Source organism: Micromys minutus (assembly GCF_963924665.1).
Source record: "Micromys minutus genome assembly, chromosome: 4".
NCBI classification, from domain to species: domain Eukaryota; kingdom Metazoa; phylum Chordata; class Mammalia; order Rodentia; family Muridae; genus Micromys; species Micromys minutus.
Genome location: NC_137973.1, coordinates 38,304,488 through 38,331,672, shown reverse-complemented (window position 1 = coordinate 38,331,672; position 27,185 = coordinate 38,304,488). Strand labels below are relative to the sequence as shown.

Below are 27,185 nucleotides of genomic sequence, written 5' to 3'. Positions count from 1 at the left end.
CTTACATGAGTCTAAATTGGCAGGCAACTTGGAATATTTGGCAGCACTGTTTCATATAGTTGTTTAGGGACCTTGGACCTACTATTTTACCATTCTACCATCTCTAGTGATTGTGTTCTTGTCTGAGAGATGAATCTGGATTATCATGTTACAGTCACATCCTGCTTTGTATGGGAAAGCAAAACAAGCAAATGAAATTTGAAATAAATGTGAAAAACAACTTTTTCAAAAATGTATCACTGGAAGTTATACATGTTCTTATCCTGTTGGCCAGAACTTAATCACATGGACATAGTAGCACAGGCCCTGGAAATCTAAGTATTGAATTTTCAAAAGGAAGAAGAATATTTACTGGAGTACTATTAATTTTCCCATATGAATAAATAGGGGTTTTCAGCACCTACTGTATGTGTCCATTTTTGCTAGGAGTTTTACCTATGTCACTCAACTTCATTTTAGTGACTGAGATGCAGGTTACATCAGAAGGTAGGCAGCAGAACTGGGATTTGATTCCTAAGTACTGTGCATTTCAGCACATGTCTAGGAGATTAAATACATTATCCAGAAGATTTTTTTTTTTTTTTTTTTTTTTTTGTGCAAGCAAGCTTGAAAGATGATGCTGTCATCAACAAAGACTGTTAAAGAGGTTTGAATGATATGATCAGGAATTCTTGCTGTTTTTAAAATTTAAATCCAAATGAGAATGTAGATGAGCCAGTTTGTGTTGTGGATTTGGGCTAATGCTTGTATTATGTTAATTGAGTTCCCAAAATTGCAGGAGAATCTGCACATAAACTGCTGAGGTTCCCTGCCTCCAGTTGGTTCTGATTGGTAAATAAAGTTGCTGGCAGCCAATGGCTGGGCAGGGAGACAGAGCCAAGATTTTAGGATTCTCAGGCAAGGGGACCAAGAGAGGAAGAAGGATTTAGAACTGCCATGCCAGGAAAGGATCTGGTCCAGTCCTGAGAGGTGGAGAAGAGGGAGCATACGAATCATGTAAGAGCTGAGGAAGAGTGGCCCTGGGGTGGGGGTTGGGGGCAATTGGGTCTAGGGCTTCAGAGATGGAATACAGATTTTAGTAAGTAAAGTAATAACTCAGGAATATTGGAGGGGAAATGTTAGCCATGTGTAGGTTTGGGAGTGCCCAGCCATTGAGCTGTTTAAGGTAGGTATACTAAGATATAAAGTGCTCTCTCTCCTCTTCCCTCTCTCCTCTACCTTGCTCCCTCCCCTGTGTGTGTGTAACATTATGAACCTTGGGTTTGGGGGAAGTATTTGGGCTCCAGATTTTAGTCTGAGAGTCATAGTTTAAAAGGTCTTAAGTTCAATTTCCAGCATAGCAACTCAAAACTAACTGTAACTCCAGTTTCATGAGATTCAATACCTTCTACTGGCATTTGAGAGTATCAGATATGCATATGGTACACTGACATGTTATTTATAGGCTAAAACACCCTTACATGTTAAAAGAATAAATAATAAAATAAAAGATTTTAGTTTGATACCATTCAATGTTCAGATGGCATTTAAAATTGATTTGAATGAGGTTGTTGAACCTGAGAGATGTAACTAAAGAAAATAGGTTCAAAAATACCCTGGAGTATTCTATTATTTTAAAAGATCTAGGAGATGAAGTAGAAATAAATATTTTATAGAGGACTTTTTATAAATTTTCATCAATTTTTTTAACCTTTCTCTGTTTCTGGCTTTTGTATATAGTATCAGAATACCCACAATATGTTATTTGGTATATAACTTTTACTTTTCCTGCTTTGTTGAGTTCTAGTTGATAGAAATGAAATACTTTGGGAAGTGATTACCATTATAAATTAATTGGGATATTCATAAACTCTATAAGCTAATTGGGCTATTTTTCACCTCACATAGCAACTAATATTTTAAAGAATATTTAAGGGTTTTAGCAGAATTCAAGCATACAACATAGTAATATTAGCCATAGTAAAGTTGAACTAGTTCAGTCCTAGGGTTTATTTATACTGTAGAACTGAAACTTTGTTTCTAGTCATCAGCAACATCTCTTTAGTTTTTGTTTTATTTTATTTGGTATAGAATAAAGTTTATTCGGGGCATGGGGAGGGGAGTTAAGAGGGTAGCAGAGGCAGAGAGAGAGAAAGGAGGAGTAGAGAAGAGGAGTAGAGGCCTGCCATGAGCATGTGGAGAGAGTGGGGGAAGGGAATGGTGAGAGAAGGGACAAAGAAGGAAGAGGATAAGAGAGCAAGAATGCATGAGCAGTTTTCTACTTTCTAGTGTGGACAACAATAATCTACTCTTGGAATGATTTTGAAAAGGTTTTATTTGCATAATGTTTATTCATGTTGCTGTCAATTACAGGAATTCCTTTTAAGGTTAATATTTCATTATGTATTCATTTTGTATGTCATTTGCATATTTTTGCTCTTTTCACCTGGAATTAGGGAGTTATAGCCAACAATTTTTGCCCAGACCCATGTCTACAAGCATTCACCCCCCCCCCTTTTAATAAATATGCTGCAGCTGTAGGTCTTATGTTTAAGCCTTTAATCCAGTGATTCTCAGCCTTCCTACTGCTACAACCCTTTAATACAGTTCCTCATGTTGTGATGGCCCAACCAAATTATTTTCATTGCTATTTCATAACTGTAATTTTGTAACTGTTATGAATCATAATGTAAATTTTTTAGAGATAAAAGTTTGCCAAAGGGGCTGTGACCCACAGGTTGAGAACCACAGCAATCTCTTTGAGTTGAACTTTATATTATGTGAGGTAAGGATCTGACTTCATCCTTCTACATGTATATCTTGTTTTTCAACGCTGTTTAATGAAAAACAATCTTTTCTTTTAAAAAAAATGTCATTAATAGCTCTATTGAAAATTTAATGCCTATAAAACATACTATGACTTATTTCTGGGCTCTATTCTTTTTTTTTTTTTTGGTATGTGTAAAATATACCAATTATTTATATTGTTATGATTACTGTAGGTTGTAGTATATTTTAAAATTGATTAGTTGTATGTCTCCTAAGTTGTTTTGCACAGGGTTTCTATGACTAGTCTGAGTCTTATGTAGTACCATGTAAATTTTAGAATATTTTTTCTACGTTTGTTCTGTTTGTTTTGAACCCAGAACCTTGTACATGCTAGACAAGTAATCTACCATTGGGCCCTGCTTAGTTGATTCTGTGGTTCGAGTTCTCATGGTTTCCTCCATCCCTCTAGCTCCCAGAATCCTTTGGAATTCATTGGTTTTGCCCAATGATACAGAATTTTTTTTTATGATTTAAGGTCAATAGTTATTTAAAGAAAACCACAATTTTAAATTAATTAGTAGTACTACCTACATGTTAAATGGTATATTGGGCATGACTTTGAAATGTAAAACTGAGGGGCTAGAGAGATGGCTCATTGGTTAAAGCATGGGCTGCATTCCCAAAGTACCTGTTCTTGATTCCCAGCATCCACCTGTTTATATATTTATGAAACAAACTACAGTAATCTAGTGTTTATGCTTTTGTAAGTTCTGTTTTTATGTTATACAGGCATCATTTAAATTCTCAGCATATCTTTTTACCACTTTAGTTAGGAATCTTTTCCCTCTTTGAGTTTTGATTGATTACCTAAGAGTTCTTAATAAAAAATGCTTTGAATACCTTTATGTATTTTATTTAAATTAATGAGGTTTGTTAATAGTGTTTTAAACTAGCTGGATTTTGTTTATTTGATTACCTTATATCCTGACTGCAGTTTCCTCTCCCTCCTTTCAGCACCCCACCCCCATCTTTTCTTTTTCTTCAGACAATGGGAGACATCCCATCAATATTAGCCAGCCTTGACATATTAAGTTACAGTAAGGCTAGGTGCATCTTCTCCTATTGAGGCTAGGTGAGGCAGCCCAGTTAGGGGAAAGGGATCAAAAGGCAGGCAGTGTGGTCAGAGACAGCCTCTGCTCCTGCTGTCAGGGCTCCCACATGAAGACCAAGCTACACAACTGTTACATATGAGCAGAGGCCTAGGTCAGTACCTTGCATGCAGTCTGGTTGGCAGTTCAGTCGCTGTGGGTTCCTATGTGCTCAGGATAGTTGGTTGATTCTGGAGGTTTTCTTGTGGTGTCCTTGACCCCTCTGGGTCCTACAGTTCTTCTTCCCCATCTTCCCCTGTCTTCATGATTCTCTAACCATGTACCTTTACTTTTAATACCAGTTTATAAAGCTCAAGGTAAGTTATAAAAATTGCAACTAAATCTAATTAAAATTTTCTTATGCAACATTATTGATTTAGCAAATAAAACGAATAATGCATTTATGACTAAAGTATGTGTTAGTTATTAGGGATATTAAGTTGGTAATCCTCAGGAGTTTACAAACTAATAACATAGAAGGGGATGTAAACAAATATTTATAGCAAACTTTATAAGAAAATATTACAAATATGTAGAAGTAGACAAGGAGTTTGGCTAGCGCCCTCATGTTAAAATTGATCTATATACTAACTCCACAGATCTAAATATCTGACATTAGACCTTCTCATTCATAGAAGTATTTGCTTCTGGTAATTGCCTATTTAGGGAATAGAATTTTTAGGCTTTTCTTTAACATGATAAATATAACATGGTTTTGAAGCTTTTAGTGGTTGATGTCATTCTGTAAATATTTTAACCTAGTAATATGAAAGAGGAAGTGTGCCTTAATTTGTTACTTTTTGGTAATAACATTTTATGATTTCCAAATATTCTCATGTTAAAAAAATTGTTAAAATTAAAATTAGGTATTCTACATTAATTGAAACTACTTAGATGTACATTTTGCTGAAGTCTGTCTTTGCCAAGGGTAAAGTTTCTAGTTGATATACATGAGATTTATATCAGTGTCTTTGTTCCAGAAAAGTCATTTGGCTCCTTTCTTTTTTTTTTATAACTTTATTTTACAAAACAAAGATAAATGTATATTTTAGGCATTTTTTGCATAAAAGTATACAATACGTTTTTGTCAGTACTTGGTTTTTTTTTTTTTAAAGGTTTGATAGTGTGATTAAGATCTTACTAGTTACAGTGCGTATAAAGTACATGTAAAACAAGATGTAACCTGGAAATAGTCAAAGTTTTCTTGGTGTGTAAAGATTTTTTTTTTTTTTTTTTTTTTTTACAATGAGCAAACAGTACATGTAATACAGGGTGTAACCCGGAATTTGTCAATGTGTTCTTGGTGGGTAAGGATTGAGCAAAACTTTTTTTTTGTATTGTTTTGTTTTCTTTTTTTCTTGGACTTCACACAGTCTGTGAGTTGTTTTTGGGGCAGTGCAAGCCTCTGGGGTTAGCATCCCACTATCAGTGACTGCATATTATGTCTGTTCTTTTGTGACTGGGTTATCTCACTCAGAATGATATTCTCTAGATGCAGCCATTTTCTTAAGAATTTGGTCAAGTCATTGTTTCTGGTGGCTGAGTAGTATTCCATTGTGTATATGTACCACAATTTTTGTATCCATTCATCTACTGAAGGACATCTGGGTTCTTTCCAGCTTCTGGCTATTATAAATAGAGCTGCTATGAACATTGTGGTGCATGTATCGTTGTTGTATATTAAGATGTCTCTGGGGTGTATGCCCAGAAGTGGAATAGCTGGGTCTTCAGGTAGTACTATGTCCAATTTTTTTGAGGTATCGCCAGACTGATTTCCAGAGTGGTTGTATTAGTTTACAACCCCACCAACAGTGGAGAAGTGTTCCTCTTTCTCTGCAACCTCGCCAGCATCTGTTGTCATATGTGTTTTGGATCTTGGCCAATCTGACTGGTGTGAGGTGGAGTCTCAGGGTTGTTTTGATTTGCATTTCCCTGATGGCTAAGGATATCAAGCACTTCCTCAGATGTTTCTCAGCCATTCGATGTTCCTCAAATGAGAACGTTTTGTTTAGCTCTGTACCCCATTTTTTAATAGGGTTATTTGATTCTCTGGTGTCTAGCTTTTTGAGTTCTTTGTATACCTTGGATATTAGGTCTCTATCTGATGTGGAGTTGGTAAAGATCTTTTCCCATTCTGTTGGTTGCCGTTTTGTTTTCTTGACAATGTCCTTCGCCTTACAGAAACTTTGCAATCTCATTAAGTCCCATTTGTTAATCTTTGACCTTAGAGCTTGAGCCATTGGTGTTTTGTTCAGAAAAAATTCACCTGTGCCTATGTGTTCTAAGGTTTTTCCTACTTTCTCCTCTAATAGTTTCAGTGTATCTGGTTTAATGTGGAGATCTTTGATCCACTTACACTTGAGCTTTGTACAAGGAGATAAGAAAGGGTCTATTTTCATTCTTCTGCATGCTGAGTGCCAGTTGGACCAGCACCATTTGTTGAATAGGCTGTCCTTTTTCCATTGAATGTTTATGGCTCCTTTGTCAAAAATCAGGTGAGCATATACGTGAGGGCTCATTTCTGGATCTTCTATTCTATTTCATTGATCCACATGCCTATTTCTGTACCAGTACCATGCAGTTTTCAGCACAGTTGCCTTGTAATATAGCTTGAGGTCAGGGATAGTGATTTCCGCAGATGTTTTCTTGTTGTTGAGGATGGATTTCGCTATTCTGGGTCTTTTGTTGTTCCATATGAAATTGCACATTGATCTTTCCAACTCAATGAAGAACTGGGTTGGAATTTTGATGGGGATTGCATTGAATCTTTAGATTGCTTTTGGTAGGATGGCCATTTTTAAAATGTTGATCCTTCCTATCTATGAGCATGGGAGATCTTTCCATTTTCTGAGATCTTCCTCAATTTCCTTCTTTAGAGGTTTGAAGTTCTTGTCATACAGGTCCTTCACTTGCTTAGTTAGAGTCACACCAAGGTATTTCATAGTTTTTGTGACTATTGTGAAGGGTACTTTTTCCCTAATTTCTTTCTCCACATGTTTGTTCTTTGAGTATAGGAAGGCTACTGATTTGTTTGAGTTAATTTTGTATCCAGCCACTTTGCTGAACTTGTTTATCAGCTGTAGGAGTTCTCTGGTGGAATTGTTGGGGTAAGTTAAATACACTATCATGTCATCGGCAAAGAGTGATGTTTTTACCTCTTCCTTTCCGATTTGTATCCCCTTGATCTCCTTTTGCTGTCTGATTGTTCCAGCCAGGACTTCCAGTACTATGTTGAATAGGTAGGGGGAGAGTGGGCAGCCTTGTCTAGTCCCTGATTTTAGTGGGATTGCTTCAAGTTTGATGTTGGCTGTTGGTTTGCTGTATATTGCTTTTATTATGTTTAGGTATGGACCTTGCATTCCTGTTCTTCCAGGACTTTTAACAAGAAGGGGTGTTGAATTTTGTCAAATGCTTTCTCAGCATCTAGTGAGATGACCATGTGATTTTGTTCTTTGAGTTTGCTTATATGGTGGATTACATTGATGGATTTTCTTATATTAAACCATCCCTGCATCCCAAGGATGAAGCCTACTTGGTCATGGTGAATGATCGTTTTGATGTGTTCTTGGATTCGGTTTGCAAGGATTTTGTTGAGTATTTTTGCATCAATGTTCATAACTGAGATTCTTTTATGCTCGTGGTCATCTCATTCTTAAGGGTAGGGAAGTTTTCTTCTACGATTTTGTTGAAGATATTTACTGTGCCTCTTAGTTGATGCTCTTCTCCCTCTTCTATTCCTATTATCCTTAGGTTCGGTCTTCTTATTGTGTCCTGGATTTCCTGGACAATTTGGGTTAGGAGCTTTTTGTTTTTTGCATCTTCTCTGGCTGTTTTGTCTATGTTTACAATGTTGTCTTCTGCCCCCGAGATTCTCTCTTCCATCTCTTGTAGTCTATTGGAAATGCTTGCTTCTGTGACTCCTGATTTCTTTTTTAGGTGTTCTACCTCTAGGGTTATCTCTTTTAGTTTTTTCTTTATTGTGTCAATTTCCGTTTTAAATTCCCTCTTCCTTTCCTTCATCTCTTTGGTTCTGTTTTCCTCTAGTTCTTTGAGTTCTTTGAGTGATTTTCTTGTTTCCTTTTTAAAAGCTTCTGATTCTTTTTGCTTTTCCTCCCGTTCTTGTTTAAGTATCTCTATCAGCATCTTGAGGTATGATTTCAGGTCTTCATCTTCCTTTTCTGTAGTGTTTGGCATTCCAATGTTTGCTGTTATGGGAGTCCTGTGTTCTGGTGTTGCCAGGTTGTCTTGGTGTTCTTGGGATATACTCTTTCGCTTTCCTCTTGCCATCTTGTTGTCAGTGATATGTTCTTGTCTTTCCCTTGTATCTGGTCTGTGTCCCTGGATCTCCACTGGTCCAGGTGGCAGATGGGCCGAGCCCTCTTCTGCGTCCCAAGGTTGCCGGGTGGTAACAGAGGTTCCAATGCTGTGTCCCTGGTCCCTGGATCAGGCAGGGCGGGGGCACGCTTTCCGTCTGCACTCTGCAGCGATCTCTCTCTGCTCCCTGGCTGCCCAGATCTCCTACTCACCAGTATTTAAAACTTTAGGAACTGCTGGTCCGGGTGGCAGATGTTCCGAGCCCTGTTCTGCGCTTCAACGTGTCGCCGGGTGGAAACAGAGGATCCAATCTGTGTCCCTGGTCCCTGGATCAGGCAGGGCGGGGGCGTGCTTTCTGTGCGCACTCCGCAGAGATCAGGCTCCTTCCTTTTTTGAGTTTGAGGTTTCAATTTAGATTTGAGGATAATGAGTCAGAGAAATGGTTCAATAGCTAACATTTACAGAGACCAGAATTTGATTCCCACCATCTTGTCAGACAGCTCATAACCACCTGTAACTCTAGCTCCAGGGCATCCTATTCTTTTGACTTTCTCTGGCACCTGTATACCTGTGGCATATATCCATCCAGATACACTTTCATACATATGTCTAAAAATGCGATAAATGTTAAAACAAGAATCAAGTACACCAACAGATAGAAAGGTTGATAAACATTTCAGTAGCAACTAACCTGTGAAGCTTAACATGTTCAGGCTTAAATAATATTTCCATGTATGAGTTGATTAGTAAGCAATCTCCCCAATATCAAGTATTTCTAAGGCTTAGAATTTCGTTGAGGAAGTGAACCTTTTTTTTCATGAAAAAAACTTTGGTAATTAGGAAGTTTCTCATTTTTTAGTGTTCTATTTACCTGTGGATTTACTTATTAATACATACATATGATTATATGTAACTTAGTATAATCATGATTTTATTTTATGTCCAGTATTTTTATTATTTTTACTCATATTGAGCCAATTTTCAATTGGTTAAAATAAAAAAATGTTTATGATTTTCTTAATATTTGCTCCATTTTAGACTAGCACTGGATACCATAGAAAATCTAGTACTTAATGAGCAAGTACATTTGTAGGACAAGAGCATTTTTAAAAGTAATTTTTGTTTTTGCCAACTTACTCTTGAAAATACATGATATTTTGTTTGAGTTTTCTTAGATCTCCTATAAAATGCATTATATTTTCTGGCCTGAATAACATATTTTCTAGATAAAACAGTATAATTAAAGCTTAATTGATTGATCGAGATTTAGGAAAGCAATGATACATTTTAAATTTCTCAATACTGTAAATGTGTCTTTTTGTTTGTTTGTTTGTTTTTTGAGACAGGTCTTACTGTGTAACCTGGCCTGGAACTTGCTTTATAGACCAGACTAACCTCAAACTCACAGAGCTCCTTCTGCCTCAACCTCCGAAGTGCTGGGATTAAAGGAATGTGCCACTATGTCTAGCTGTAAATATGCCTTTTGGACTTCAATTTTTTTAACTTCTATAATTTTACAATGTTGCTATTATTATCTAACATACACACCAGATTTTCTTAAAATAGCTCTTGAGTAGCATCTTATACAACAATTTTCTCTATATAGCCATTGTATTTGTGTGTTCATATATGTGTACAGTATTGGAGCTAGTTGAATAGACTTTCTGAGACCCACTGAATAAGGAAAGAAATCAACACAGGAAAAAAAATCAGTATATACCAGTCTTATGTAGAAAAATGTCTAAAAAGAAAAAAAACTTTTGTGGGTTTAATTATGTGTTTCTATAGATTTATGTGGTTAATATGCAGGTGAAGATAAGGCAAGGCCTGTGACTGGGCAGTGAAAAAGTATGGTGGGACAGAGTTTTGGAAAGGCAGGAGAGATAAGAAAGGGAAGACGCCAAGATGGAGGAGGAAGAAGATGAACCATCTCTGTGTGGCTTTAAATAGTCTCAGATAGCTATGGATATTTTATAAGGAATGGATTAGTATAGGGCCATTTGACTTACCTAGGTGGGCAGATTATATCAGTTGGCTCTGAGTTTGTTGTGTGGACATTTCCTGGAGTGAGAATTTACTGATAAAAATCTGATTGATAAATTACTAGCCTCTAGAGTTTGATTTTATTGGGTTGCTGGGAATGGGAGCAGGGTCCGGAGTGGAGAGCCGTGAGATAGATGCAGCCAGTCATGGAGGCGGAGAGATCGGCGCAGGGCCCAGAGAGTCAGCGGTGGCTGACTGGGTTGGAAATTGGGAACTCAGTGATTTGGATGGAGGTGTTTTGAGAGCTCTGGGTCAGAGTCTGGAGTCCTGTTAATTGAGATGAATATACCCTGAAAATGCCATGTAGCTCTATGATGCCAGTGATAGTGAGGGTTGCTGGTTTCTTTTTCTAGTATTTACTGCTACACATTTACATGATCATAGACTACTAGTAGTATGTAACAACATAGAAAATGAGTAGTAGGTAGTTAACATGAGATAAGATGTCACACAGGGGGCTGGAGAGATGATGGTTCAATGGGTAGGAGCACTGACTGCTCTTTTAGAGGTCCTGAGTTCAAATCCCAGCAACCACATGGTGGCTCACAACCATCTGTAATGGGATCTGATGCTTTCTTCTGGTGTGTCTGAAGACAGTGACAGTATACTCATATATAATAAATCTTTTAAAAAATGTCACTGCAAAAGATTATATACTAGAATAGAACTTAAGGAGAAAATCAAGATTCAAATAGTCCCCAAACCAGACTTAATTAATAAGCCTTTAGTATTTGCCTGTATTATTATTATCATCATCATCCTCATCATCCTCATTATTATTTTCAGCAGGAGGGTATGTATTTTCATTTTACTTCAATATTGTAGAATATATTAGTCTATGCTCATTTAAGCTTTTATTTGTTCAGTAAGGCATCTTTATGGCAGCTATTATTATAGACCTTATAATGGTAAGTAAGATGTACGAGCTCTCTGCCTTAATAAATCCAGATATCACAATAATCGTGTAAATTATTATAATAATTCTGTAATAAAACGATCATGTAGATTCTGTGAAGGAAACAGTGTGTTTTAACAAGGTGAAAGAGGGCAGAAGTAGGAACAGAGTAGATCTCCCTGAAGCATGATGGACAGAGGCTGTCGTGTTGATCTCCCTGAAAGCTGAACTCATTTGGGCTTAAGAAAGCTCATTCTGGCTGCTGTGTGGAAAATGACTTTAGGGGATATGGAAAAGCAAGGAGGACCAGCTTACCCTACTAAAGATAAGAGATGATAATTATTAGTACAATGGTAAGAAAAATATCAAGTCCAGGTGCCATATATTTCAAAGATAGTAGAGCTTAAGAATCAGAAGAAAAACAATGAATATACTTAAATTAGGTCCAATTTAGAGCCACAGAAAACAAATAGTTTATAATTTGAATGTGTTTTTAGTATCTTCAATATTCTACAAAACCCTTTAAGGGTACTAAAAAACAAGAAAATTTAAAAGGAAGGCTAGGCTTATAACTAAGACTTTTCTTTTTAAGATTTGTTTAAACTTGATGGTCTCTTTCCCTCTCCTCCTTCAACTAATTGTATATCACCACAGATATTTTGGTTTTTATATTTTCTTAGGGCTCATTTTGGTGCTTATAAAAAAGGTTTTATTTTTAGCCCCATATAAGGTATTATTTAAGTATTTTAGTATATTAAACATTTTCATCTTCAAATGGCCCTATAAGATAGCAACAAGTGCGGGCTGGAGAGATGGCTCAGTGGTTAAGAGCACTGACTGCTCTTCCAGAGGTCCTGAGTTCAATGCCCAGCAACCACATGGTGGCTCAGGACCATCTGTAATGGGATCTGATGCCCTCTTCTGGTGTGTCTGAAGACAGCTACAGTGTACTCATCATACACACACACACACACACACACATACATAAATGAAGTCTTCAATATCCATTAAAAAAGATTTAAAAAGGATAGCAACAGTAGTTTTTCCTCTTTTGCACAGGAGATGACTACCAGTGCCTAAATAACTCCAGATAGATGAAGCTCCTAACTCTGAAGTGTAGCATACCATATTATTCTCTTTTCTACTTTTTGACTAAACAGCCCCCTACCCTATGTTTCTTTTTGCTTCTGTTTCATTTTGTTGAAAAAAATGTTAAAGGAAGATTTGAGGGATTAGGATGATACATTATCATTATGGTATATCCTTTTGCTGTACTTTCTACCTTGAATATTATCTTGATTTTCTGCTCCCAGACACAAAAATAACTTGAAAACTACATTTTCTGAATATAAGATTTTTTAAAATTAAGAACATATGACTGCCAAACTCTTAGCCATTGTCTACCAAGTGACTAGATTGGTACTTAACGCATAGCAGATATTACATGTTTGCCGACCCATGGATTGAATGAGTGAGTAAAGGAAGGAATCCACCTTTCTCTGTAATGTGTTATCTATAAGAAAGAATATGGTGACTGCAAACTGTCCTAGTTTAGACATCACAGTGGAAAAAGAGGACTGTCTCTCAGTATTTACATGTCAATTTTATTAGAGAACTTTGGTCCTTTAGAATTATGGACTCTTCTTTGGGGCCAATAATTACTGTCCCAAATGAGATATTATGACTGGCCAACTCTATGTAAAGTTTTTCCTTAAATGACTACAGAAGAAAATTTAATTACTAAAAGAAGTATGGAGAGACTGCTTTCCTATAATTGTTTACATAAAGAAATGGTTACTATTTAAACTTCCAAACAGTTCTCTCTTTAAAAAATATTTTTAAATTGCATGTGTGCATGCGTGTGTGCATGTGTGCGTCTTTAAATGTTTATATAGACCAGAGGACTACTACTAAGAGTCGGTTCTTTCCTTCTATGTGGGTTACAAGGATCAAACTCAGGTCTTCAGGCTTGGCAGGAGGTACCTTTACTAACTGAGCGCTTTCCTAATGTCAGTTCTTCCTCAACTCTTGGGAATTTGTGAAAAGATATGTTAAAGGGAAAAGAAATATGGCATATAAACACAGACAGTGTACATTGTAATGCTTATGCTAAAAGGAAAAAAGCAAAGATAAATTTAATGAAGTGATGGAAAGAAAAATTAAGGGTAAATATCTTTCTTTTAAAGTTTTCATGTCAGTGTTTTAATTCCTTTGGTCAAACATTTGCAATCTAGGGTATCTGGCCAGCCTAGCTGTTTTTCTCCACAGGCTCCAAAGTCCATCAAGGTGATAAGTAAATATACTTTGAAGCTGTCACAACTCACCCTGTTTAACTGGACTTGAGAAGGATTGTTATAGTTCTTAACCAGCTGTACTTATTTCTGATAACCTGGGAGGTGTGAGAAAACCGGCTTGTCTACTATTTAGAAAGTTGAAAATGGGACCATCGTGAGTGCTGATACACCCTTATTCCTTTCATCATTGAAAAATAAACATGTAATTCTTTTCTTTCTTTAAATAGACCTGTGTCACGTTTTATTGTATGCAAAAAGTATATTCTCTAGTACAAGAATGGAGGTAAACCTAGAACCAGAGCAGAAGGAAATAACTAAGCTGTATTGATCTGTCCTTATCCTACATTGTTTCTTTCTGCTGAGAAATTGATTTTTTAAATTTTATTTTATTTTTTGAGAAAACACCCTTCAGGATCCTTTGTTGGATGCTGCCACTGCTATTTCAAAACAGAAAAACAATTATGCATAAGTTATGAGGAGAACAGTTTAAAATTTTTTTCTCTTAAAAATGAGTGGGAGGAAATTACACAAATGAATAAATTATAGTATTATTTAGAAGCTATTCCATTTTCAATTAAGCAACCATAAGATTAAACTAGAGAGTTTTGGGGAAGATGGTTTATTATTATTACTATTACTACTATCATTATTATATTGCTTACATATTTGCCAAAATTCTCTGACAAAAGGATTTTTATTGTCAAATTGCTATTTTAAGATCCAGATTTTTTTTCTAGCCCCTAAACATCAAAATCACATACAAATTTAAAACTATTTAAGAATATTCACTAGTAAACCTAAAATGAGTAATGCCATCATTATTTTTATGTTCTTATAATTCCTTTTTCTGCAGTAAGGCTAAATTTTTATTTCCCATTACCAGTGAATACTATTCAATTATCATTTCATATCAATAATATAATTTTACTCATGCTGTTTTTGTGGCTTTATAATGAAGATTCTGCCATAAAAATTAGTTTTTAGAAATTGTCTATTATGTTTTCTGTATTATTGTCTTATTAGAACTGTGGTTTCTAATTCTCAATGTGAAAAATGCAGTTTTGTTTTTTAATCAAACATTTTAGGGCTTGATGGGTAGCTCATGGGTAAAGTGCTTGCTGCAAATGGGGCCTGAGTTTTATCCCCAGCACCTGTACAAAAAAGCAGGAGTAGTAGTGTGTCTGTAGCTCTGGCCCTGGAAGAGTAGAGACAAAGTATAGGTTTCTCCTCAGCTAGTCAGGCTGAATTGGTGAGTCCAGACTCTATGAGTCTCTAACTTGAAACAGAATGTGGCAAGTAGTAGAGGCAGACACTGAATTTTGGCCTCCACATGTGGATGTGCACACATCACACAAATTTGTCCACTGTAAGCTCTTGCATATTGTTAAAAAAATGTTGTGTTTGATAAGGTGCTTTTGTTCAGTCTACGTACCTACTTTTTACTTACCTATTTATCTACCTTCTATGACTTTCTGTCAGATTTATGTAAATTTAAACCTAGACATGGCCAACTTGTTTCCTTTTACATTTGAGATATTATCCTCATGACATTTCAAATGGATTTACTTGAGTAAATGTAGAAAATATTGTTGAGAAAAACAAATGTTTGGTCTTTTCAGTATTCTTAAATCTGTTTCTTCTGCTAATAAATCCACATTTTCTCATAACTAAAAAGAGTGTTTGAGTTGACTCTCTATAAAATTTTCCATACCTGTATTCTGTTAAAATTGTGATCCAAAATCTATCCTTGTCTGAGTTATTTGTATGTTTTGCTTGAATAGACGATAGTTGTATTTTACTAACTGTTGACTGTTTTGAAGCTTCTCACTTGAAGCAGTTGAATGATTATTTCCATGCTTACGACAGATAGAATTACTAGCTTTTACCTGAGAACCACTGGTTTGTTGTTTCTCTTTTAGTCAGCAACAAAGCATACACATTGTCTTCACCTTTCTTCATAGGCATGAAGTCTGAATTCCAGTATTCACTATATGAATGTCATAGCTACATCCCTTTCATTGTTATGTCTCTAAGTAATTTTTAAGGAAGATTTTTAATATGTGAATTGGCAGGTGGTTGCATTTTTTCATTCTAACATCTGCATAAAAATTGCCAATCACTATATTAACATTTGTCCTATCACTGCACTAAAAAATTATGTTCATGAGGCAGCCATTTCTAACACCCAAAAATAAAGTAGAATTGAAGGAAAAAAGAAGCCACCGTACAGCATAGAGGTTGAAGAATATATGTTGATATTTCTGAAAGTTAATATCACCCTTTTCATTGATGTGAAGGCTACTTGTCCCTTAGGACCTATCTCATGCCCGGAACAGAGAATGGGTACACAGTCCCTGTTTGAATGGCTTGATGGCTGAGTACTGCAGTGCTAACAGTGGTCCCATGTCCCCACTGACCATCTGCCTCGTTTTGGCTAAATTTTAGTAATGTTCTTTTGTCTGAAGTCAAGTTAGCAGCTGAGTATGGTTGTCACATACCTACAATTTGGGAGCTACAGTGTGAGGGTTATGAGTCTTTGTCTAAGCTGTATGCCAGTTTAAGGTAAGTCTAGGCAATGCAAGTGAGACTTGGTCTCAGGAAATAATTAAATAAAGTCAAGGTAGGTTAGTTTTATTATTTTTTTCCAGATGTTTTAGTTTAGATTTAGATCTTTGAAATACAGGATGAATGCTTATAATTAGATATTGAGTGGGGCTAAAGTAAAAATAAATTATGAGATTTACATGTTAAGCATGTAAAATGCATGTGCAGTATTTAAAAATTATTTTATTTATTTTAACTTTTTATTGATTCACTCTCACTCATTTCATCCCTCCATACCTGCCCTTGCAACCTCCCCCACAAAAGGAAAATAAAAATAAAAATTAAATTAAACAAAAAAGTATGTCATCGTAGAAGCAGCATACCCTTTTGCCCAAAAGAGCTCTACTTGCAAATGTTCATTTCAATGAGTCATTTGTCTAGTTTGAGGCCTCTGGCTTCTGCTGTACTGTCTTAAAGCAATGGATACTCACTTCCTCTCAGATATCCTGTTGTTGCTCCGTGTCATGGAGATCCTGCAGCTTTGATTCCGCAGGATCGACCTTTTTGCCTGCTCATAGATGGAGTAGACATTGGTGTGGGCCAGCTGAAAGCCCTTGATCTGGGTCTGGGTGGTAGCTGAGTAGATTAGTTCATCATCCTTTCCCCTTTGTCCCGGTGAGGGGTGGAACCAGCTCTCCTGCACCCACACCAGCAGGACTAGCTCTCTAGAACTGCCCAGGCCAGGGGCAGGGCCTGTCCCTCTGCACCCATGCCACCAGGGCCAGCTCTACTCTGCTGTCCACTGTGCAGAGTGCTACAGCCAGTGAGGGGCAGGACCAGGGCCAGGCCCCCTGGGCCAGCTCCTCCAGTGCTGCCCAGGAGATGGGTGGGGCCAGCTCTACACATCCACCAGATATCAACTTGGCTCCAGGTGACAGCCCAGATCAGGGATGTCCACATGTCCTTTGGTGGTAACGTGACCACCATCTTCAATACTGGCCGCTGACATCAGTACAGACCTAGATATGGCACTCAGTGGCTACATAGGCCAAGGCATCACTGTGGCCTCAGGTGGCAGCTCAGGCTACTCTCATCAGGCTGATTGTCAGCACCCTCACATTTGTAGTTCCTCTTCTCTTTATAGTGCACAAACCATTCCACCTCTCTTTCTCTCCCATCTCGCCACCACATACTTGCTTTCATAGTGGTACATGCTTGCTTGCCTCATGTAGGGGTGGGTGTGCCTCTGCATGTGTTCTGTCACAGGAACAGCATTTTTGTAGCCCTGATTCAATCTCCAACAAGTGCCCCATACCTCTCAAAATATTTTTATGCATTAACATTTTAGGCAACACTGGGCAAGTTCTTTATCTGTGCCTATTTTTATGTACAGTTAAAGGAGGAGATCATATAATCTAAAAGTTTTCTTTTGGTAGTTACAAGTGGCTAGATAGCTTTATAAAATTTAACTTTTAAGATGGATTTATTTTATGATTATGAGTATTTACTTGTATATATGTATGTACACTGCATGCATATAGTGACTGAGGAGGACAGAAGAAGGTGGCAGATCCTCTGAATTGTATTTACAGAGATTGTGAGCCACCATGTGGGTGGTGAGAACTAAATCCAGGTCTTCTGCAAGAGTAGCAAGTACTCTTAATCTCTGAGCCATCTTTCCAGTTCATAAAATTTAATTTTTAGAAAGCTTTCTTAAAAGCACTGAGGCTGACAGTGGGTGATAATTTAAGTAGTTTAGACTTTAATTGAGGGAAAATTACCTTTCAGGCATTGTTTTCAGAAGAGAAGCAAGCTAGAAATAAGAGCAGCATGGATACGGTGAAGTTTCAACTACTTCCGTAAATCAAGAACTAACCCCTTATTAATGTATTGTGGAAGTGGGAGAATTATGACTTTAAAGTTATGATAGCATCACTGTAATATTTCCCTCACACCTCCTGGATATTTCCTCACATAAAGTGTTGGAGAGACTAGACTTTCTTGGTTCATATTTCTGAGCCTTGTTTTACATGAATAATATATGGGGTTTTTGTTTGTTTTTTACTATTTCTCATTAAGATTTCTGTGGGTTTTATTGTTGTTGATTTTAAAAAAAAAGCATTTGTAAGTCATTTAATTTCTTTAGGGGAAAACTCTATAACTTTACTTAGGAAATATTTAAATGTCCTTCATGTTACATTTAAAATAACTGTTATTCTTAGGCTAAGACAAAATGGCTAAAAATGATGTGCATATGTTTGTGGGACTAAGGACCTACAGCAGAAGGGAAGGCTGTATTACCAGTTTGAGTTTTAGAAATGTGCCATACTTTGTGGATTCTTGAGAATATCAATCTTGTATTTTAAGGCTAACTGAAAGACTTTTCCAAAAGTGAAATATGAAGACTTTATTTAGATTTGCTTATAAACTGAGGCCTTGAAAACAGCACAATTAGTACTACCATTTCAGCAAATTGATTCAGGAGGGCTATCCACAGTTTTTTGTGTTCTTGTCATTCTTTTTCCTCATAGATAGTTTGTTACTTTTATAAAGAAGAAAAAAAATCTACTTGGGGGGGACATTTTTAAGATAATAAAACGCCTGTTCTTTGTAATGTGAAACATGCCTGTTCTTTTAACCATCTTTAACTTTAAACCCAAATTCTGAACAGGAAATGTGCGGCCAGGATGTGTGGGCTAGAAAACATGACTCTAGAGTGCAAAGTCTGAAGAACAGAAAGGAAATGTCTTCTTTAATAACTTCTGACATCTAGTAAACTGAGTTAGTGTACTTATCATCAGCCCATGTTTGATATTTTTAAAAATTATTTATTTAATCACTTTACAACCTATTAACATCCCTTCCTCTCCTCCCAGTACCCTCTCATGAAAGTTCTGTCCCCATTCCACTTACCCCAGGAAGCTCCCTCTGGTGTCATCACCCCACCTTCACCCTAAAGGATTCTACTGGCCAAAGTTAGAATTTGAGCAACAGAAATATACATAGCAGTATTGGATTATAACCCATTGCAGGCAGTAAATATCCACACATTTAATCTGATGAAATGAGTCAGACATGATAATAAGTAAGAGTAGAATCAGCACAAATTTTCTATCCACGGGAACTTTAGATTCCTTAAGGTGCAGAACCTAACCTTCCGCTCATAGATGAGAGACTTTAACAGTCTCCCCCACATCTCTGTATCTACAGAAAAGTACAGCATACCGCTGCAGCCGAAAGCGCCAACAGTGATGAATCATGCTGCTAGTCTATATCCTTGATAGGAAGCAATGCCTTTCGGAGTCTTACTCCCCAAACACACTCCAAGGTTCATCATGAGAAAAACATCAGAAAAGTCTTCAGTTGAGGGCAATCCTGCACAGTATCAGATAACTCCTAAAAGTTTTCATGGTCATCAAAAACAAGCCCTAGCAAAAGTCTAAGATGCTTGCTTAAGACATAACAGTTAAATGTGATGCCATATCCTAAATAGGCTCCTGGAACAGAAAATAGAACTTTAGGTAGAAACTTGGGATATGTGAGAAAAACCTGGACATTAAAAACAACAATGATGTATCATTTTTGGTTCAGTTGTGACAGATACACTTCAGATAATATGGAAGAACTGATGTGCAGCATGGCAGTTCTTTGTTATACCTTCAAAGTTTTTCTGTAAGTCAGAAACTGTCTTAAAATAGACATTTCCAAAAAGCATAGCCATTCATATTGTACTCCCAGGATTCGGGAGAGTGAAAGACCAACCCAGGCTATAGAGTAAGACCTTGTTGTGAGTATAAAAGAACCATAACAGCAATATACCCTAGTCTCCAAACAGCACCACATATTTCATGGAAAGCATAGCTGCCTCAAGTCAGTGAATAACTAATTCTATGGGGTTGTATTCCGTATATGTGTGTCTATTGTTTCAATAAGGAAATAACATTAAGGCTGGAGAGATGGCTGAGCAGTTAAGAGCACTGGCTGCTCTTCCAGGGATCCTGAGTTCAATTCCCAGCAACAACATGACGGCTTACAGCCATCTGTAATGGGATCTGATGTCCTCTTCTGGTGTGTCTGAAGACAGCTACAGTGTACTCATACACATAAATAAACCTTTTTAAAAGCGATAAATAACATTAATGGAAATACCTAGGATGCATAATCGAGTTCAAAGTAGTTCTTTTCTTATTCTAAATTTTCTCTGCCTTAAAATTGTGGAGCCCTTTCCTATCTACTTATCTATCTAGTAGCTATCTTAGATTACTTCCTCCATGTCTATGGCTTCTCTGATCACTTAAATATTGGCACTACCAATTCAAAGCCTTTAGGATGGTGTTAGTAAACATGAAAGTTGTACATCAGTGGACATCTTCATCTTTCTGTAGTATGTCAAACAGTGAAATAATTCTGTTGTAATATCTGATCTTCCCTGAATTGTTTGTTTGTTGCTTAATTCCTGTTAGGTTGATATGTAGGAGCCATTCTAGAGTACCTCTATCAGAATGTCTGGTCTTTTGTCCTGTTATTTTCCTCTCATGGTATCTTCCATTTTGCTTTAAGTGCTGGATCAAAACCAAAATTGATACTAATGTCTTTTCTCATCAAGTCAGTTAGTAGCCATTTGCCTCATTCCGAGTAGGAAAGACTTTATGCCACATCTTTCACCACCTCTAAAACTGACCGTGTTTGTCTCTTTGCTTCTAAATTTATCTGGTGGTCTTCTGTAACAACACCCAAAGTAAACCAGTTACATCATTTGATCAATCTTGTCCTCAGTACTACCATGAGCTCCAGGAGTGCAAACATTGTATCTTGGCAATGACATATCATGGTAACTAAACAAGTGAGTGAAATATATTTGTGGCTACAATTTTTATTCATTGTGTTTAATTTAACTTTTACCCTCTGTTCTTACTTTTCTTAGAATATGGCTTTCTAAATTCAGTAATGCTAACCAGATGTTTTGCATTTATACAAGCAATTGCTTTTCTTACAGAATTTCTATTAGCCTCATACTCATTGCTAGTTGGAAAAAGACAGTATAATTAAAATTATATCAGACAGAAACTTCGTGTTTTTATTTTTTAAATATGTACATACAGGGATGATCATTTCAATTGTCAGCATAACAGCCTAATTGGATAGAGAAGCATTTTAATCTAAGTTAGAAAAACAGTTATGTCTCCATTCTCATTTTATTGTTGCCTCCATTAATATTGAGATTTAAAGTTTAGGCAAATGCCTAATTTTTTTGAGCTCACAGATTTATTTGCTGTGAACTTGAATCAATTTTTTTACATATCCTGTGATAGATAAAATAGGTATTGTATGATGTCTTTAGTTTAACTTAAAAATCAGTTAAGCTAAATGTTATTTAATATTTTAGATAAAACATGCTTATTATAGAACAGTGAATATCTAAAAGCATATTCATAAACAGGAATGTACAATTGAGAAAGAACCTAAGTAGTTTATAAAGATATACTGTCTCCAAATTTATAAATATATACTGTCTTAGGTTTTTATCTCTTTAGAGTAATGTGTTAGAGTTGTTTCCCCCATTACTATAAGATGTATCTCTTTTCCCAAGGTTAGGAGTGCTTTCTGAAATTACCCTCATCCTGTCTGTGCAAATAGAAAAACCTCAAGAATTTTGGCTTTACAATGTAATCTTTGAGTTTCTATTCTGGAGGTGTGTCTCCTGGAGTTTTTATAGGTAGGTTTAGATGTATGTCTTTGTACATGCTTGTGTAAATGTGACTTATTAAGATTTTTTTTTTCATTTTTGAAGCCAAGACCTGGTTTGTAGCTTAAGGTATTAATGAATACTTTTGCTTTTTTGTTCTGTGAGGGAGGTTTATATTAGACATTCATTAGATTGTAATTTTTGCAGAACAGTCCAGGTAAAAACAAACTTTAATGATGTCTATTAAATTTCCTTTTATATATTTTATGAAGAAAGATAATTTAAAAATAATTTAAATTATCCTGGGGTTATATTTGTTATATATAGCATACTGTTGTGAGAAGTCTCTCAGACTACTCAAATTATAGTGAATTTTTGAGACAACTCCCAGACAACTCAGCTTAGTTCCTCTCAGAGCTCTGATTTATTATAGTAAAGGAAAGGTACATGTGTAAAGTGTGAAGACAACAGGGTATGCACACTCTGGAGTCACACAGAACACCCTCAATTCTTCCAGCATGAAATTGTGGCAGCACATGTGAATATAAACCAGGGGAGTTCATTAGAAACTACATAACTGGGATATTTATGAAGGCTGGTTACATAGATATCCTTCAACCTCACAGAACTTAAGACTCCCGGAGGTATAACAGTTTACACAAATGAATTATCCACCCTTGATTTAGAGTTATTTTTAACTTACTACAAATTTCCTTTATCATGTGTATAAAAAATTTGAAAATATTTGGAAATAATCTATATACATCACAATACTTACATGTCTACCACAAGAAAGTGCCTTTACCTATATAACTACAATACCAAGAATAATTTTTTCGTGTTCAGATTTTTCCTGTTGTTCCAAGAAATGTCCTTTATAGTTTTTTTTAAAAAATCTTCTTCCTGTCTTTAAAAGTCCAAGATCCATTGAACTTTTATTTTAGTTGTCTTAATGTCTCAGTCTGATGAATTAGTCTTCCTGTGTGCTCCCCGTCTTTGAGGGAGTGTCTTTTTATGACATTGACTTTTAAAGTCTAGGACAGTTGCTTTGTGAAATGTTCTTTTGAAAGCTGCACGTAGAGATTAGAAGGTAGAAACTTTTCAAAATTGAATTTTCTCTCTGCAGTTTTCACTTAACTATTATAACATAAATAGTTTTGAGAAGGTAAATGAATAGGTATAATTTAGATAATGTAGAAAAACCATTAAAAATAAATGTTTTTTATAGATTTCAGAAGATGAGGCTTTAAAAGGAGAAAATATGATTAGATCAAAAGGCTACTACATCTGACAAAAGCTTTGAAATAATTTTTTCTGTTGCATTTTATTAACTTTAATATTTAGTATACATCCTGCTTTGATGTGTGCCGTCTGGGATATAGGGAATAGAGCAAATAAATAATTCAGCAGAGGTAGTAAATGTGGTAAGGCATGTAGTATATATGATAAGGAGAATATGACATGCTAGGGAAGAAAACAAGAGCAAGATACCTTAGAACTTGAAGGCCAGAAAGACATCTTCAAAGAAAGGAATTTATATACAAATGAATGTGGGTTTGAAAAATGGATGAGATGCTCTTACTTCCAGTCTCCCTTTAGCTGCCATCTTGTGTCCCCACGTGTGTGTGCCCTATTTCAGCTGGTCTGCCCGAGACACCCTGAGCTTGAACCTTAGTTCCCCACGCGGCCCCATTTCCACTCCGAAAGACGAAAGAAACGATCTTGAACCAGGAAAAACTCGCCAAACTGCAGGCACAAGTGCGCATTGGTGGGAAAGGAACTGCTCGTAGAAAGAAGAAGGTGGTTCACAGAACAGCTAGCCAGCCACAGCAGATGGTAAAAACTGCAGTTCTCCTTACTTACCCTTAAAAATGTTAGGGGTAAACAATATCTCTAGTGTTGAATGTGTTTACAAACCAAGGAACAGTGATCCATTTTAACAACCCTAAAGTCTAGGCGTCTCTAGCAGCAAACACCTTCACCATTACAGGCCACACTGAGACAAAGCAACTGACAGAAATGCTTCCCAGAATCCTAAACCAGCTTGGTGCAGACAGTCTGACTAGTTTAAGGAGACTGGCTGAAGCTCTGCCCAAACAATCTGTGGATGGAAAAGCACCACTTGCTACTGGAGAGGAGGAGGATGCTGAAGTTCCAGATCTGGTGAAGAATTTTGATGAGGCTTCTAAGAATGAGGCAAACTGAATTGAAGCAACTTCTGAAAAAGGTGATATTTGCAGAAGTTACAGGAGCTTCTATTCTATATCATGACTGCTTTTTAAAAAATTTTGTTTATTATGGATCTGATAAAATCTAGATCTCTAATATTTTTAAGCCCAAACCCCCTTCCCTCCTGACACTGCAGTTTTTTTTTTTTTTTTCTTTCAATTTTCGCTTATACCTAATTCATTCTTTGAAGCAAATTAAGCTGAAGAATAATGTTTGGAATGCCTGGAAATAATGTTTGGAAAAGGTTAATAAAATTCTTTGTCTAGTTAAAAGAAAAGAAAAGTGGGTGAGGCAACCAGACTAAATGTTGGTGGGAAAACATTCTAAAGAAAGGGAAAAATTAGCTCAAGACCCTAGGAACAGGAGTGAATCTAACAGGTGAGGAACCTAAGAATTATAGTGGGCATAGAGTATAGAGAAAGACTATAATATATCAGTAGATGGGGCTGAAGAAGAAAGCTGGAGGCCTTATAAAGAGGGAATTTCAATGCTTTTAAATTCATCTGGATGACATTGGGAGATTCTGTTCAAGAGAAGAGGTATAATATAATCAGATTTATGTTATGAGAAAAGCACCCATACTACATTAGAAAATGAGGGAGGCTGGTAGCAGGAAGTTCTATGCCATTTGCTTAATCTGGCAAAAGAAGTTTAGGACGTTAGTGGTTGTTGAAATGGGAAAAATTGAGTGACTTTGACAAATATTTAGGAGATGATAGCAGCAGTTTTTTTGTGTTTGGGGAAAATATTTAGTGTTTGGTCACACTGGGTGTGGTGGTAGATACTTACAGTCCCCCTTCTCAGGAAACTGAAGTAGGAGGATTACTTGAACACAGAAGTTCCAGATAGCCTATACAACATATTGAGAGTCTCCCTCTGCTTTAAAAAAAAATTGCTGACAATAAGTCGTAAAGAAATTCATTTCAATACAAATTTTAATGTACATATAATTTTACCACTTATTAAAGGCAAAAACAAATTTACATACTAACGAATGGATATATTTATTAATTCTACATAAATTACTAAATATTGGACTAAAATTTATACTATAGGACATGGAGCATCTTCAGTTATTTTTCAGCGTTAACCAATATTAATTTATTTCTTGAAACTGTTTCTTTTCTACCCTCCTTTTTATTTTGTTCAGTGTCTGCAGAATAACTTACAACCACTCAGTGGTGGTACTAACCCGTTCAGTGGCCTGAGCAGTGGGAACTACAGTGGGAACTGCAAATCAGTCTCACTGACTAGCTGGGCACTCCAGCCTTCATTAAAGAACTTCTGGACAGGCACAGAAGGCGTCTGTACACCCTCAGACAAGTTAGCCACTTTGCAGACTAGCAGTGAACTCAGGAGCTAGTGTAGTTCATTGGCTCTGAAATTTGTTCCTACCTCATGTAGTCTCTTCAGCAGTGGGTTGTTTTCTAAGTCTGTTCAGGATCTCTGTAGAGGTAGAGATCAGACATGACTTCCCATAGATGATCATGGCAAATGGTGCCATGCATATGCAGAATTCCTGGACCAGTAACTACCACATCAGAAACACTGAGTGAACTTACACTCAGCGTCCACATAGCATAGAGGAGAATCTGTTATACAGAGTGATGGTTGGCAGGTAGACTAAGATGCCTCTGTGAGGGGCTGCTGGTAACTCTGGGGTCACTCAGCACCAGAATATGTGGCTACCTGAAGGCTGCTTGGTTGTGGTTAGTGAGAGTCTCAGGAGTGAAGTAACCACTGTAGCAGTTGGAGTGGTTCCTGTGGCAGCAGCAAGCTTAAGCATAGGTGGTGTAGCCAGTGTTCCTGGAGGAGATGCTGCTGACGTGAACAGGGTTCCCAATGACAAAAATGGCTCAAGCAACTAGCAGCAGCTTCTCCCAAGTCCTTTTCAACTTTATGATATAGAAACTCATTTTTTTTTCTTTTGTAGATGTAGTGTTCTAGATAGAAGTTAAGGTTGGTGACATTGAGTTTGTGCTATAAGAAATTTAAGACCATCCTCCTTCATTTGTATAACATAAAGGGTTCCAGTATTGTGTGAAAGTCTCCTTTTTAAGTTATGATAGTGTCAATGAATGGACCCCCTACTCCCAGGCAATACTGAAAGGCTATTTTGATTATATAATTGCTAATACTGAGATCCTCTTGCATAAATATACAGCACAAAGTGGCAGAAGTATGCTCAGTGCCACCAGAAACTGTCATAGTTCATAATCCTAAGCCAAATTTTATTTAATGGTTTTTAAAAATGAAACTTAAGTCAGAAAGTCATACAGTAGTTTGAAAAGGCAAATATTCTAACACAATACAATTCCAATACATTCTAATTTGATATGATGAAAAGTGATGCTGGAAAAACATTAAAAGCCTTTGTTTCTGTAATTCAGTCATCATGCTTTTGTAAGAACAAAAACTTGTACTAAAGTAAAACACTACAATCATACCATATATAGCAGGCTCAGCTCTGAGCTGAAGGGTTTCAGGAAGCGTTTGTTTGTGTTGTATGATGTGACATGAACAGCACAAAGTGAGCATCTTGTGTGCTCAACACCAAGGCTGCAGGGAGGTTGTGTAAAACCATATGCACTAATGCTGCCAGGAACACTTTAGACTCATTAAATGTTTGACCTTCAAGTTCATACTTAATTGTTGTGGGTTCAGAACCTTTTACTAATTCTGCTGTGTGTTTGTGTTTTTTTTTAAACGACTTTATTTTACAAAACAAAGATAAATGTAAAGATTTTAAACATTTTTTGCTTAAAATTATACATTTTTGTCACTACTGTTTTTTCAGACATTAAAATAATTTTTACATAAAACCATGTGAATATATTTTTTTAGTCACTACTTGATTTTTTTCAAGGGCTTGACAGTATGCATTGAAAACCTAATAGTTACAATAAGCGTAAAGTACATGCAAAACAAAAGGCAACATGGAAATAGTCAAAGTCTTCTTGTTTTGTAAATATATGTATATTTTTTTGTTTTCTTTATTTCTTGGACTTCATACAGTATGTGAGTTGTTTCTGGGGGAGTGCAAGCCTCTGGGGTTAGCATCCCACTATCAGTGACTGCATATTATGTCTGTTCTTTTGTGACTGGGTTATCTCACTCAGGATGATATTCTCTAGTTGCAGCCATTTTCTTAAGAATTTGGTTAAGTCATTGTTTCTGGTGACTGAGTAGTATTCCATTGTGTATATGTACCACAATTTTTGTATCCATTCATCTTCTGAAGGACATCTGGGTTCTTTCCAGCTTCTGGCTATTATAAATAGAGC

The 27,185-nt window shown here is 36.4% G+C and overlaps 1 protein-coding gene and 1 pseudogene across 3 annotated transcripts in view; both read left to right on the top strand.

Moving 5' to 3' along the window:
- The window catches only part of MAGI3 (membrane associated guanylate kinase, WW and PDZ domain containing 3), a 230,552-nt gene that overhangs the window by 64,122 nt on the left and 139,245 nt on the right, over positions 1-27,185 (top strand). The gene's annotated exons all lie outside the window — the stretch shown is intronic.
- LOC308419569 (transcription factor BTF3 homolog 4-like) lies at positions 10,351-23,877 on the top strand (annotated as a pseudogene). Its single transcript has 2 exons — positions 10,351-10,504; positions 23,348-23,877. The product of its transcript is annotated as a transcription factor BTF3 homolog 4-like (transcript).